This window comes from Phyllobates terribilis, unplaced genomic scaffold (genome assembly GCF_046119375.1).
Source record: "Phyllobates terribilis strain yellow unplaced genomic scaffold, ASM4611937v1 Scaffold_8__6_contigs__length_399053987, whole genome shotgun sequence".
Taxonomy (NCBI): domain Eukaryota; kingdom Metazoa; phylum Chordata; class Amphibia; order Anura; family Dendrobatidae; genus Phyllobates; species Phyllobates terribilis.
The window spans coordinates 63,382,381-63,397,130 of record NW_027362768.1 but is presented as its reverse complement, the minus strand read 5'-3'; the positions used below and the strand labels follow the sequence as shown (position 1 = coordinate 63,397,130).

Genomic DNA, 14,750 nt, shown 5'->3' with positions numbered 1-14,750 from the left:
AGGTTTGGCTTACCGACTCCACAGCCCTGCTCAGCAAGCAGGTCTCAGCAGTTATCCTCAAATTGTGAGTGAATGGTGAGGTGTACAGGGAGGGAGAGCAGAGACCACGGTGGTGCTAGTTTCGGCACTGGTAACATTACTGAGTGCAGGAAAGTGTCAGGACAGTGTATACTAGATGGATCTGAAGTAATGTTAGGAAGGAGAAACTGTGGGCGGTAATTTGTCCATTCTGAGACGGTATAGGATGGTGCTTTGTAGGTTGGGTGGAAGTATGTGAGCTGTGAGATATATAGAGCTGTGCTTCTTGGATATGCAGTCCACAAGCACAGAGGGACTGCCAGTAAAAAAATTCAGAATGTAACCAATATCAGAACTCGAGGATGGCTATAGGGGGCTGGAGAGGAGGCAAAAAATGAAAGTAAAAGGTAAAAAAAAAAAAAAAAAGTGGTTTTGAGTGAAAAAAGAACAGTCAGACTTTCTATGGGGGTGGGGGATTGTACCCCCCAAAACTCTAATTCAATGTGTTTGGTGTTTTTTTTTTTTGTTTGTTTCAAGCATAAATCAGCAACATGTCTATCTACAGATGCCCTGCTCTCTCACTCTCCTATTTCCAAGACATAAACAAGCACAGCAACACTTGTGTATGCATCAAGGTGCCCAGGGAGAGGGGAATTACTGCACACCAGTGCTCTGTTCACACAGACAGAGAAATCAATATTAAAAGGGAACATGTCAGAACACCTCCCCAAAACAATTATCCTTGTCTAGCCCTTTAAAGATAAGCCAGTCAATCGATATTTGACCATAATGCTCTGGGCCAGCAGCGAGATATTGTGTGTAAAGTGCACTGGGTCATGATGAAGCACCTCTGGCTTTTTAACCTCACGCTGTATTCCCTGCCTACTGCCACTCTCCTCTGCTTGATTGACAGGTTGTTTGCTCTGGTACATGGCCACTGACCTGTCAGTGAGAGGAGGGTGCTGCTAGGTAAGAAATAGAGAGAGGCTGGGAAGCTATAAGTGCATTGTCAAGACCCAATGCATTTCCAGACAACCTCAAAAAGGTGACTTCTTGCTGCTGGAGCAGCACTTTGGCATCATAAATGGATGGACTGACTATCTTTTGAAGGGCTACAGTGTCATATAAAAGGTTGGGGGGTTAGTTAATACATTTTCTGACAGGTTCACTTTAAACAATAGCCAATAACTTGCTTTCTGAACCAGCGCTTTCCTGAGCCCACGGATCACTTCCTCATACCTGAAAGTTCCCCTTTCATTGCTGTGTCTTCAGAATACCTCTCTGAGCAGGACTTAGGCTGTGTGCCCACGATGTGGATTTAATGCGTTTCCGCAGCGGCATTTCCGTCGTGGAAACGCATTAAAATCGCTTGTTAAGAGGTCTGGGATGTATCCCAATGATAATCTGCATGTGCTCTGCACATGTTACGGAAATTTCCGCTGCGGATTATCATTTCACAGCGAAATCCCGCCCATATTGGTTGTGCTGCGGATTTTTCCGCAATGATAATCCGCAGCGGACATTTCCGCAGCATGTGCATAGCACATGCGGATTATCATTGGGACATGATGCTCTATCTATTATGGATTTTAATGACTTTTAAGCTGCTTTGAAAATAAATTTTTAACTTTTTATGAAGCTGGATTTTTCTCTTCAGTCATTTTCTCTGCTTGCCAAGTGGTCCCTTGGAATCCCTGCTTCAGACGCCATTAACCCGGGTAAGCTGGTACTATCTTTTTTTCTATACCACTCTGAGTATACAGGGGGTCCCCCTTTAACCGCGCCCCCCGCACTGACAGACGGCCTCAATGTAGAGCCAGTGTCAGTCAGTCAGTCAGGGTTACAGCAGCTGCTCTGGATTCTCAATGACTGAACTGGCACTGGGCCAGACCCCATGAATGAAACCGAATGCCCCCCCCATCCTGGTACATGCTTCCCCCATCCAGATCCCCCATCCTAGTATACACTCCCCCATCCAGGTCTCTCATCCTGGTATATGCCCCCCCCCCATCCTGGTATATGCTCTGCCATTCTGGCATATGCTCCGCCATCCTATTCCCCCATCCTGGTATATGTTCCCTTATCCTATTCACCCATCCTGATATATGCTCCGCCATCCTATTCACCCATCCTGGTATATGCTCCGCCGTCCTATTCTCCCATCCTGGTATATGCTCCGCCATCCTATTCCCCCATCCTAGTATATGCTCCGCTATCCTATTCCCCCATCCTGGTATATGCTCCGCCATTCTAATCACCCATCCTGGTATGTGCTCCACCATCCTGGTATATGCTCCGCCATCCTATTCCCCCATCCTGGTATATGCTCCGCCATCCTATTCACCCATCCAGATATATGCTCCACCATCCTATTCACCCATCCTGATATATGCTTCGCAATCCTATTCACCCATCCTGGTATATGCTCCACCATCCTATTCCCCCATCCTGGTATATGCTCCGCCATCCTATTCCCCCATCCTGGTATATGCTCTGCCATCCTATTCCCCCATCCTGGTACATGCTCCGCCATCCTAATTACCCATCCTGGTATGTGCTCCACCATCCTATTCACCCATCCTGATATATGCTTCGCAATCCTATTCACCCATCCTGGTATATGCTCCACCATCCTATTCCCCCATCCTGGTATATGCTCCGCCATCCTATTCCCCCATCCTGGTATATGCTCTGCCATCCTATTCACCCATCCTGATATATGCTCCACCATCCTATTCACCCATCCTGGTATATGTTCCGCCATCCTGGTATATGCTCCGCCATCCTATTCCCCCATCCTGGTATATGCTCCGCCATCCTATTCACCCATACTGGTATATGTTCCGCCATCCTATTCCCCCATCCTGGTATATGCTCCGCCATCCTATTCACCCATACTGGTATATGCTCCCCAATCCTGGTATATGGTCCCCTTATCCAGGTCCCCCATCCTGGTATATGCTCCCCCATCCTGGTATTTGCACTCCCATCTTGATCCCCCATCCTGGTATATTATTATTATTATAGCGCCATTTATTCCATGGCGCTTTACATGTGAAAAAAGGGGTATACATACATGAACAATTATAATGATCTTTAACAAAACGTAACTGTGACTGGTACAGGAGGAGCGAGGAACCTGCCGGCGAGAGTTCACAATCTACAGGGGATGGGTGAGGATACAGTAGGTGAGGGTAGAGCTGGTCGTGCAAGGTATGGTGGAGCAATGATTGCTGCAGGTTGTAAGCTTGTCGGAAGAGGTGAGTCTTCAGGTTCTTTTTGAAGGTTTCCATGGTAGGCGAGAATCTGATATGCTGGGGTAGAGAGTTCCAGAGTAGGGGGGATGCGCGGGAAAAGTCTTGTATACAATTGTGGGAAGAGGAGATAAGAGGAGAGTAGAGCAGGAAATCTTGTGAGGATCGGAGGTTGCGTGCAGGTATGAGACTAGGTCATAGATATAAGGAGGAGACAGGTAGTGGATGGCTTTGTATGCCATGGTTAGGGTTTTGAACTGGAGTCTCTGGGCAATGGGGAGACAGTGAAGGGATTGACAGAGGAGAGGCCGGGGAATAGCGTGGGGACAGGTGGATTAGTTGAGCAGCAGAGTTTAGGATCGATTGAAGGGGTGCAAGAGTGTTAGAGGGGAGGCCACAGAGCAGGAGATTGCAGTAGTCGAGGCGGGAGATGAGGGCGTGCACTAGTGTTTTTGCAGATTTGTGGTTGAGGAATGTGCAGATACGGGAGATATTTTGGAGTTGGAGTCGGCAGGAAGTAGAAAGGGCTTGGATATGTGGTTTGAAGGAGAGGTCAGAGTCCAGAGTTACACCAAGGCAGCGAGCTTGTGGGACTGGGGAGAGTGAAGAGCCATTGACATGGATAGATAGGTCAGGTGGGGGGGGGATGAATGAGATGGTGGAAAGACGATGAGTTCTGTTTATCCATGTTAAGTTTTAGAAATCTGTCAGAGAAGAAGGAAGAGATAGCGGACAGACATTGTGGGATTTTGGTTAGTAGGGAGGAGATATTGGGTCCAGAGAGGAAGATCTGTGTGTCATCAACATAGAGGTGGTACTGAAAGCCTTGAGACTCTATGAGTTGTCCCAGGCCAAAGGTGTAGATGGAGAAAAGCCTGGGTCCTAGAACTGAACCTTGGAGGGCACTGACAGATAGGGGACGATATGAGGAGGTAGTGTGTGAGTGGGAGACACTGAATGTCCAGTCTCTTAGGTATGATGAGATCCAAGATGGGGCCAAGTCTGTGATGCCAAGAGATGAGAGAATCTGTAGTAAGAGGGAATGGTCCACTGTGTCGAAGGCAGATGACAGGTCAAGGAGGAGGAGGACAGAGTAGTGTCGCTTGGATTTGGCGGTTAGTAGGTCTTTGGTGACTTTAGTCAGGCAGTTTCAGTAGAATGGTGCGGTTGGAAGCCAGATTGGAGGCGGTCAAAAAGAGAGCAGGAAGAGAGCTGGGAGGACAATTCAAAGTGGACATGTTGTTCCAGAAGTTTTGAGGCATAGGGGAGGAGTGATATGGGGCGATAGCTAAACAGAGAGGATGGGTCGAGGGATGGCTTTTTGAGGATGGGTGTGATCGAGGCATGTTTGAAGCATGAGGGGAAAACACCAGTTGTTAGTGACAGGTTGAAAAGGTTGGTTAGGGTTGGGATGAAGACTGTGGTGAGGTTAGGGATGAGGTGGGATGGGATTGTGTCAAGTTCACAGGTGGTGAGGTGTGATTTGGAGAGTAAAGAGGAAACTTGATCTTCCGTAATGGTGGAGAAGCTGGTTTTGTTGGAGGATTGAATAGGTGTGAGGAGGGGCTGGGGGGACTTTAGGTAAAAGCTTTCTGCTTGAAGAATGAGGCAAAGTCTTCAGCTGAGAGGAGAGGAGAGGGAGGAGGCGTTGGGGGACGGAGGAGAGAATTGAAGGTGTTAAATAGTTGTTTGGGGTTGTGTGACAGGGAGGATATGAGGGACTGTTTCAATGCGATGAAGTGCTTATTGGAGTGGGACCTTTTCTATCTATGCTCAGCAACCCTGGAGGATCGTTGCAGCTCTTTGATTAGGCTGGTGTGCCAGGGTTGCCTGTTGATTGTGCAAGCTTTGGTATGTGTGAGGGGGGCGACCGAATTGAGGGCTGCAGCTGTTGTGGAGGTATATAAAGCGGCAGCAAAATCTGCGTCATGTAAGGAACTGATGTCTGTAAGAGGGAGGAGGGATTCAGAGAGTGAGTGTACATCAAGGTGTTTAAGATTTCTGCGAGGGTGTGCAAGTTTGTGGAGTGGGGATTGTTGCCCAGGAGAGGAGAGGGTAGAGAATGTAAATAGGTTGTGGTAGAAAGAGGGAGAGGTGAGTTGGAGAGGTTAGATAGGGAACAGAGGCGGGAGAAGATGAGGTCCAGTGTGTGGCCATCTTTGTCAGTGGGGGCAGAGAACCATTGAGCAAGGCCGAAGGAGGAAGTGAGAGATAGAAGCTTATAGGCAGCTGAGAGGGAAGGGTCAATAGGGATGTTGAAGTCATCCATGATGATGGTGGGGATGTCAGCGGTAAGGAAATGAAGTAGCCAGGTGGTGAAATGGTCTAAGAAGGTGGTGGCTGGTTCTGGGGAGACGGTAGATGACGGCCAGTTGGAGAGGGAGTAGATGCGCACACAGTGCACCTCAAAAGAGGGGAGAATAACGGAGGGTGGCAGTGGGATTAGGGTGAAGGAGCAGTTGCCTGATAGGAGAAAACCTACTCCTCCACCATGCTTGCCACTGGCGCGGGGTGTGTGGGAAAGGTGGAATCCACCGTATGAAAGTGCAGCTGGAGAGGCAGTGTCAGAGGGGGTGAGCCAGGTTTCAGTGATGCCGAGGAAGGAAAGTTTGCTAGTGGTGAAAAGATCATGGATGTAGGAAAGTTTGTTACACATGGAGCGAGCATTCCATAGAGCTCCTGTTAGTGTGACTGGGGCACCGGGGCTGGGAGGATGTGTTTGAGGTTAGAAGGGTTGAGAGAGTTTGTGATAGATCGTGGATAGGAGGTGGAAGTGACTGTGGGGATGTGGTGAGGAGGGCCAGGATTTGGGGAGATGTCGCCAGCAGTGAGGAGGAGAAGAGAAAGTATTAGTAGGTGGGAGCAGGAGAGAGCATGAGGTGGCTGTCTGTGCTTAGATACACAGGATTGAATGTTGAGGAATAGTTCAAAGGAAGAGGTGAGATGAATGGTGAGGATGGAGGGAGAGATGATGAGTTCGTTTCTCGGTGTAGGGATTAAGGGTGGTTGTAAAAATTGAAGGATTAAGGGGGCGAGAGTGAAAACAAACACAAACATTGTTTACTGAAACTTAGTATCGAGTTACCTTCAGGTTCAATCCGCCATCCTGGTCCCCCATCCTGGTATATGCTCCGCCATCCTATTCTCCCATCCTGGTATATGCTCCCCCATCCTGTCATATGGTCCCCTTATCCGGGTACCCCATCAAGGTATATGCTCCCCCATCTGGATCCCTCATCCTGGTATATGCTCCCCCATCCAGGGTATTTTGCTCCCCCATCCAGGTCCCATATTCTGCCAGCTCTTCTGTTCTTCTTTCCATACAATAAAAACAAACACTCCTACTCACCTTTTCCCCTCTCCTTTGCAGTGCATCCTCGATCTCCAGCGAGGCTGGATGAGTGTGGCGCCGGAGTCCGGCACCATTTTGTTGAAGACACACTGCAAATGTGTCTTCATTAAAATGGTGCCGGATAGTGCACTATGCGCATGCGCCGATTCCGATGCTGCACTTCTTTCCCGGTCCGAACAGAGGCGCCACGGCAACACTCCTCCAGGTCAGGTATGTACTTATGGTGCCGGAGGTCATGGTAAGCGTTCAGTGCCTGAGCATACCGCAATCTCCGGCGCCATTTACTCATCTTACCTGTAACGGCTGGATGCATTCTTCTGTCTGGGGCCAGACTGCGCAGGCGCATTGCGATTGCTTAGTCTATAGGGGTTTCGGACAGACGGACACATCCATGATTATTTTAGAGATACAGAAGCCGGTGTAAGACACCATGTGCAAATACCCGTAGGCCAGAAAAACATATGCAGTTTTCAATGCAGGACAAGCAGAAGTCTTTTCTACACATTTCTTTTTCTTGCTGAATCCACTCCTGACTTTAGCTGGATGTCAAAAAGCTGCATCAAAAACTGCATTTGTAATTCCAGCATAAGGCCTCAATTAGACATCCGTGTTGCACGCACTTCATAGAATCATAGAATGTTAGAATTGGAAGGGACCAGGGCTGTGGAGTCAGGAGTCTGTGTCCATTTTGGTGGAGTCGGTATAAAATGGATCGACTCCAACTCCTAAAATATATAATAAATTGGGTACAGTAGTTCAATGCAGTTTGTGCGGAATATTTTTTCATAAGAATTTGGGAAAGTTATGAAATGTCCTATAAATGTCTTCCCTATTCCTGATCTAAGGGTCCAGACATTTAGCAGATATGAACCTGTGCTGAAGTAAATTTATCACTTAAACATGAGCCATGTATGCGGGAGTCGGAGAGTCGGAGTCAGTGTCATGGAAATTGAGGAGTCGGGAGTCATCGTCTCCAATCTCCTGCTCAAAGCAGGATTCACAAACCATCTCAGACAGATGTCTGTCCATCCTGTTTGAAGACTTCCATTGAAGGAGAACTCACCAACTCTCGTAACAGCCTGTTCCACTTGATCACCCTCACTGTCAAAAAGTTTTTCTAATAACTAATCTGTATCGTCTCCCCTTCAGTTTCATTTCATTGCTTCTCGTGTTTCCATGTGCAAATGAGAATATGGATGATCCCTCTACATCTCTTCAGATATCTGTTGACTGCTATTAAAGGGAATCTGTCACCCCCCTGGGTGATATCAGACCTCTACTATGGGCATACAGGTGACAGAAAAGTAAATCTACACTTACCTGTATGGCCCATAGTAGAGGTCTCAATGCAGAGAAATCTGGTTTTATAAAGTCTGTTTTCCAGAGGCTTGGAGTCCGCATGCGCGGGAGGGGAGGCAGAGCAGGGCACGTCACAGGGCCCTGTGATGTGCAGGGGAGGGGGGGGGGGATATGATAATTTAGCACGGAGGTGGCGATTTAGGGGAATAGTAAGCAGATCGGGAGATGCCAAGCAAAACCCCCCCCTATCTGCTTACTATTCCCCTAAATCGCCGCCTCTGTGCTAAATTATATCACCCCCCCCCTCCCCTGCACGTCACAGGGCCCTGTGACGTCCCCTGCTCTGCCTCCCCTCCCGCGCATGCGGACGCCAAGCCTCCGGAAAACAGACTTTATAAAACCAGATTTCTCTGCATTGAGACCTCTACTATGGGCCATACAGGTAAGTATAGATTTACTTTTCTATAACCTGTATGCCCATAGTAGAGGTCTGATATCGCCCGGGGGGGGGTGACAAATTCCCTTTAAGTCTCCTCTAAGCCGTCTTTTTCACAAGCTAAACATTCCCAGATCCTTTAACCGTTCCTCGTAGGACATAGTTTGCAGTCCGCTCATCATCCTGGTAGCTCTTCTCTGAACTTGCTCAAGTTTTTAATGTCTTTTTTAAAATGTGGTGACCAGAACGGCACACAGTATTCCAGATGGGGCCTGACCAAGGAGGAGTAGAGGGGGATAATTGCTTCACGTGATCTATATTCCATGCTTCTCTTAACACTTTCCAGAACTATGGTTGCCTTTTTTTGCTGCTGCATCACACTGTTGACTCATGTGCAGTCTGTGATCTATTAGTATACCCAAGTCTTTTTCACACGTGCTGTTGCTTAGTTCTATTCCTCTCATTCTGTAAATGTAATTTTCAATGTTCTTGCCCAGAAGTAGAATCTTGCATCTCTCCCTGTAAGGGTGTGTGTGCACGATCAGTATTTGCTTGCAGAAATTTCTGCAAGGTTCTGCACCTTGTCAGTAAAAACGCTGTGGAAATTCCATGCATTTTTATGCAATTTTTTTGCGTTTTCATGCGTTGTTTGTGTGTTTTTGCCATGCGTTTTCTCCAATGCATTGTATAGGAAAAACGCGGGCAAATCCGCACAAAGAGTTGACATGCTGCATATTTAAACGCACATGAAATCCGGTCAGGAAAATTCCTGATCATGTGCACAGATCTTCCAAATTCTCATAGGAAATGCTGGAATAAGGATTTCAATGCATTTTTGGTCCATTTCTGCGCAAAACAAAACACGCATCAAAAACGCACCATGTGCACAGTCAAATACCGTTCTAGTCGCTGCCCATTGTTCAAGTCTATCTAGATCCTTCTGAATTCTTTCTCTATCTTCTCTGTTAGCTATCCCTCCTAGCTTTGCATCATCTGTAAATTTGATTAGTTTACCTTCAGTTCCCTTATCTAGATCATTTATAAAATGTTGAACAACAATGGGGCCAAGACAGAGCCTTGTGCTACCCCACTTGAAACACTCTTCCAACTGGAAGTGCAACCATTTATTAACACGTTGAGTAGGATCAGAGTCAGTTATGAATCCACCTAACCGTAGCCTTGTCAATCCCATACTTTGTCATTTTTTCAATAAGGATAGTATGAGATACTTTATCAAATGCTTTTTTGAAGTCAAGATATACTATATGAACCGCATTTCCCTGATCCACCCAGTCAGTGATTCCATCCAACACTTGTTCTGTTTTTTTCACTGATATAACTTGTACTTTTATTCCGGTACCACAGATAAGAAGGTCAAATACAAGTCTATGGGTCTGTGAAAAACACGTACAGCACACGGACGGCATGAGTGTATGCTGTCCATATCTGATGGTATAATGAAATAAAGAGGGCACCACCAAGTAAACAGTGATCAACCTAAAGCATGCCAAAGGCTATGTGCCCACGATGCAGAAATGAAGCAGAAAATTTCGGCAGCGTTTCTGCATCTCCCTGGCAGAAAAAACGCATGCAGATTGTGCATGCGTTTTTCCTGCGGAATACATGCGGATTCACATGCGTACCCACATGCGTTAACGCATGTGTTTCCGCATGCGGACTGACAAGCACTTTCCAGGCGATAGCATCACTTGGAAAGTGCTTGACAACTAGGTCACACTATATAAATCCATGCAAAAGGCATGGATTTATATAGTGTGACCGTAAAAATAAAAAAATAAAGCTATACTTACCCCCGATCCCCCGCCGCGTCTGCTGTCGCGCTCGTCCTGGCTTCTTCCGGGTTGCCGGCATCTCGCGAGACAGCCTGCGGTCACATGACCGCGACGTCATCTCAGGTCCTGGAAGGAGAAGCGCTGCTGGGGCCGCCGGACAGGTGAATATAAATTTATTATTTTATTCTTTTTTTTACAGGTACAATGGTACCCAGGTCTGGAGGAGAGTCTCCTCTCCTCCAGAACTGGGTACCATCCGCACATAGAGACGCATAAAATCCGCTTGTACAAATGTACAGACACGGATTCTATGCGTCTCAATGCAAGTCAATGGCGGCGCTTCCGCAAAATTAATGAACATGCTGCGGATTTATGAGCGCTGCAGAAACGCTGCGGAAAAATACGCAGCATGTGCATTGACATTGCGGAATGCCATTGGGGACCATGGGGTGCGGATTACCATGCGTTTTTGATGCGTTTCCGCTGCGGAAATTCCGCAGCATAAACGCATGAAAAACGCATCGTGTGCACGCAGCCTCGGAGAAGAAAACAGAGAAAGGAAGTATGCCAACAAGGAATCACCTTTAAATCCATGTTTATTAAACAAACAAACCACAAAATTAAAAACAATTCAAATAGTCAAAGTTTATACGTACAGACCATGACATGCTCATAGTGGAGCAAATGCCAAACCTCAGGTGCCTGTTAAACAATAGTACGCTATGTATTGAGCAACAAATGTATAATATAAATGTCAAACAATGACTTGGATGAAGACGGACAAGGGGTAAGTGAACAGAGAAGTGATAGCTTTATTCAATAGACAAAGGAATTGATGACCGTACAGGGCATGCACAAAGATGCACCTATTTAACACAATAGAATTGGGTGAATGAATAAGTTCTAACACTAACATAATACAAGATATAGACCAACAAAGTCCCTCATGGAAGGTAAGTATCAAACTATTTCATAGGATGGCCATGTTTTCTCACAGAACATGTGTTCATGCAAAACACATGGAGAGATGTCCGTTTTCCGGTATCACAGATAAAAAGGTCCAATGCAAATCTATGGATCTGTGAACAGCACATGGATGGCATCAGTGTGTGATGTTCATATTTAACATTGCAACGAATGGAAACGTTATAATTTATCCATGTGTGAAAAACACAGATAAGACATAAGCAAAAAAAAGAGGATTTTATGATTAAAACTTAACATTTAAGATAAAATCATGTAGGACACATACAACACACATAGAAAAGCCAGACAGTCAACAGGCCTGCCCAATATCTTAGGCTTATATAAAGGTCTGCAACTAAAATGCTTGTTGCATAAAGTTCAAACAGGCAGTCACAATGGAACGCCAAATAAATCAGCGTGATACTAAAGTGCTTGGTGCATAGAGTTAGCAGCACAGATAGTCCGCTCATATAGCTAGACATAAACCTTATATGTCACAACTGGTGAGCACGCTTCTGTAAGTCTAGCGCAGTGCTGATAAATGAACAGGGTAACCAACCCGGATTTGTCTAAGAGCGTTCGTACTATGACCAGGTGCACATGGAAGCTCATAACTGACAGAAGCCCATGACGAGAGATTTTGTATAGGTGACCATCAAAAATAGGAGGTTTAAATATATACAAGAATTATATCAACAGTAAAACCCACAATTGATGTTAGAAGTCCTGGGTATTTTTCAGCCCTTAACGCAGATATGCGCTTATGATCTTAATAAAAGTTTAATCAATAACCAGTAATTATTAGAAATATGACCAGTTGGAAAATGCACAATTATATATCAATATATCTATTATTTGGCAACACATACAAGCAAAATATATATTTGGTATTATTGGTAGGGTTGAGCGAGTATGTTCTGCCCGAGTATGCTCGGGCCGAGCTCCGAGTATTAACAGCTGCTCGGTGATATGGTTAAATCGCTCCCGTGTGCATGATTTGCAACTGTTTGACAGTTTTATTACATGTGAGGAATGTGTAAGAAATAGACATTCCTCACATGTAATAAAGCTGCCAAACAGTTGCAATTCATGCACACGGGAGCGATTTAACCATATCACCGAGCAGCTGTTAATACTAAGAGCTCGGCCCGAGCATACTCAGCGAAAAGGTTAATAGAACATACTCGCTCAACACTAATTATTGGTCAAATACCTGAATGGCATGCATAACTTTACTCAGAAAGTGCCTATAGATACATGACTGCAAACAAGTCTGTATCAATGCACCCATAAATATTACATTTACAGGTCAATCAGAACGACCCCAATATTGATATAAATGTGTACAGTAAGTCTAGCACAGGGGAATTATTACTATTCACCCATTCTGGGACGAAATTCATGATGGTATATATGTCACAGTCCAGTCCAAAAAGTCCAGTCAGCAAGTCCAAACGTCCCTTTCTAATCCCCAACAATAAAGAAATTGCACACAAGAGGGAGTGAGAACCCCCTATGTGTGTAAAATGCAGATGATTGTGTATACTTGACCTAATACTAAGATACATTTGAATTCTATTTTACCCAGGACTCCTAACATCAATTGTGGGTTTTACTGTCAATATAATTCTTGTATGTTTGAACCACCTATTTTTGGTGGTCACCTATACAAAATCTCTCGTCATGGGCTTCTGTCAGTTAGGAGCTTCCATGTACAAACCGCTCTTAGGCTGCGTGCCCACTCTGCGTTTTTCAAGCATTTTCGCCGCGGAATTTCTGCAGCGAAAACGCTTAAAAAAAGCTTGGTAATACGTGCCCCATGGTCCCCAATGATAATCCGCATGTGTGTGCACCTGCTGCGGGAATTTCAGCTGCGGATTATCATTGCGGAAAAATACGCAGCACGTCCATTAATTTTGCGGACACACAGTGGAATCGCCGCCATTGACTTGCATTGAATCGCTTAATATCCACATGACTACATGTGCACATGCGGATATTAAGCGATTCAATGTGCGGATGGTACCCAGGTCTGGAGAAGAGGAGACTCTCCTCCAGACCCGGGTACCATAGTACATGTAAAAAAAAAAAAGAATTTAAAATACAAAAATACATTATACTTACCTTCCGATGTCCCCCGGCCTCCTGTATGATGCGTCCGGTCTGTTGTACGGCTCGCGGTGGACTAAAAGGACCTGCGGTGACATCATTGAGTCATGTGACAGGTCACATCACTCAATGATGTCACCACAGGTTCTTTTAGACCACCGCGAGCCGTACAACATACCGGACACACCGGAAGGTAAGTATAATGTTTATTTTTTACCATTTTTATTCTTTTTTTTAACTATTACTTGGTCACACTATATAAATCCATGCCGGTTGCATGGATTTATATAGTGTGACCAAGTTGTCAAGCACTTTTCCAAGTGATGCTAAAATCGCTTGGAAAGCGCTTGACAAGCCGCATGCAGAAATGCATGCAAAAACGCTAGACAAACGCTTCTACCTGGCAGGCAAAAAGCCATGTAAAATACACATGCGTTTTTCCTGCCAGGGAGATGCGGAAAAAATCTGCAGCATGTCTGCATCGTGGGCATTTAGCCTTAAGGCCCCGTCATACTTAGCGACGCTGCAACGATCCCGACAACGATATGACCTGTCAGGGATCGTTGCTGCGTCGCTATGTGGTCACTGGTGAGCTGTCAAACAGGCAGGCTCACCAACGATCAGGGGAGCAGCGACATCGTGGAAAGAATCTTTCCACGATGTCTTGCTCCTGGTTGCGAGCCTGCTGAAGCAGGAGCAGGCTGGTAACTATGGTAAACATCGGGTTACTAGGGGCACACGCGCTCCTAGTAACCCGTTGTTTAACATGGTTACCACTCTGCTACAGTGAGCGGGAGGTTACCGCTCACTTTAGCAGGCTCGTAACCATGATAAACAATGGGTTACTAGGTGCGCGTGTGCCCCTAGTAACCCGATGTTTACCATAGTTACCAGCCTGATCGCTGCTCCCCGCTGGTCACACACAGCGATGTGTGCTGACCAGCGGGAGAGCAACTACCAAAAAATGGTCCAGGACACTTTGCAGCGATCAGCGACCTCACAGCAGGGGCCTGATCGTTGCAAAGTGTCACACACAGCGACATCGCTGGTGAGGTCGCTGTTGCGTCACCAAAACCGTGACTCAGCAGTGATCTCGCTAGCGATCTCGCTATGTGAGACGGGGGCTTTAGACAAATCTGGGCTGGTTACTCTATTCATTTATCAGCACTGCGCTAGACTTACAGAAGCCTGCTGCAATAGAGTCCTGTTCCCATGGCTGTGGAAGCGTTGTTCCGGTTACTGACATAGCAGACCGTGGGTATCTGCGCATGCGCTGGGTTTCCTCTAACCAGCGCAAATACAAACTTCTTTACTTCCGGTATGGAGGTCGCGCCTCCGCTTCCATCACACTGAACTCCGGACCACTCCAGCTGATTGTGGATTCATCAATAATTAAAAGTAAGCCATACTTATATATAGAGATGTGAGGTAAGGTGAAGCATAGGCCCCTGACGAAGCCAGGCGACACGCGTAGGGCATTTCCTGCCCATCGTCCCCATCCCCGGGACTTTTCTTCTGGTGCC

At 46.2% G+C, this 14,750-nt stretch overlaps 1 protein-coding gene across 1 annotated transcript in view; it reads right to left on the bottom strand.

The window, feature by feature from the left end:
* Positions 1 to 14,750, bottom strand: part of TMCO1 (transmembrane and coiled-coil domains 1) — a 68,035-nt gene that overhangs the window by 39,374 nt on the left and 13,911 nt on the right. The window lies entirely within an intron of this gene.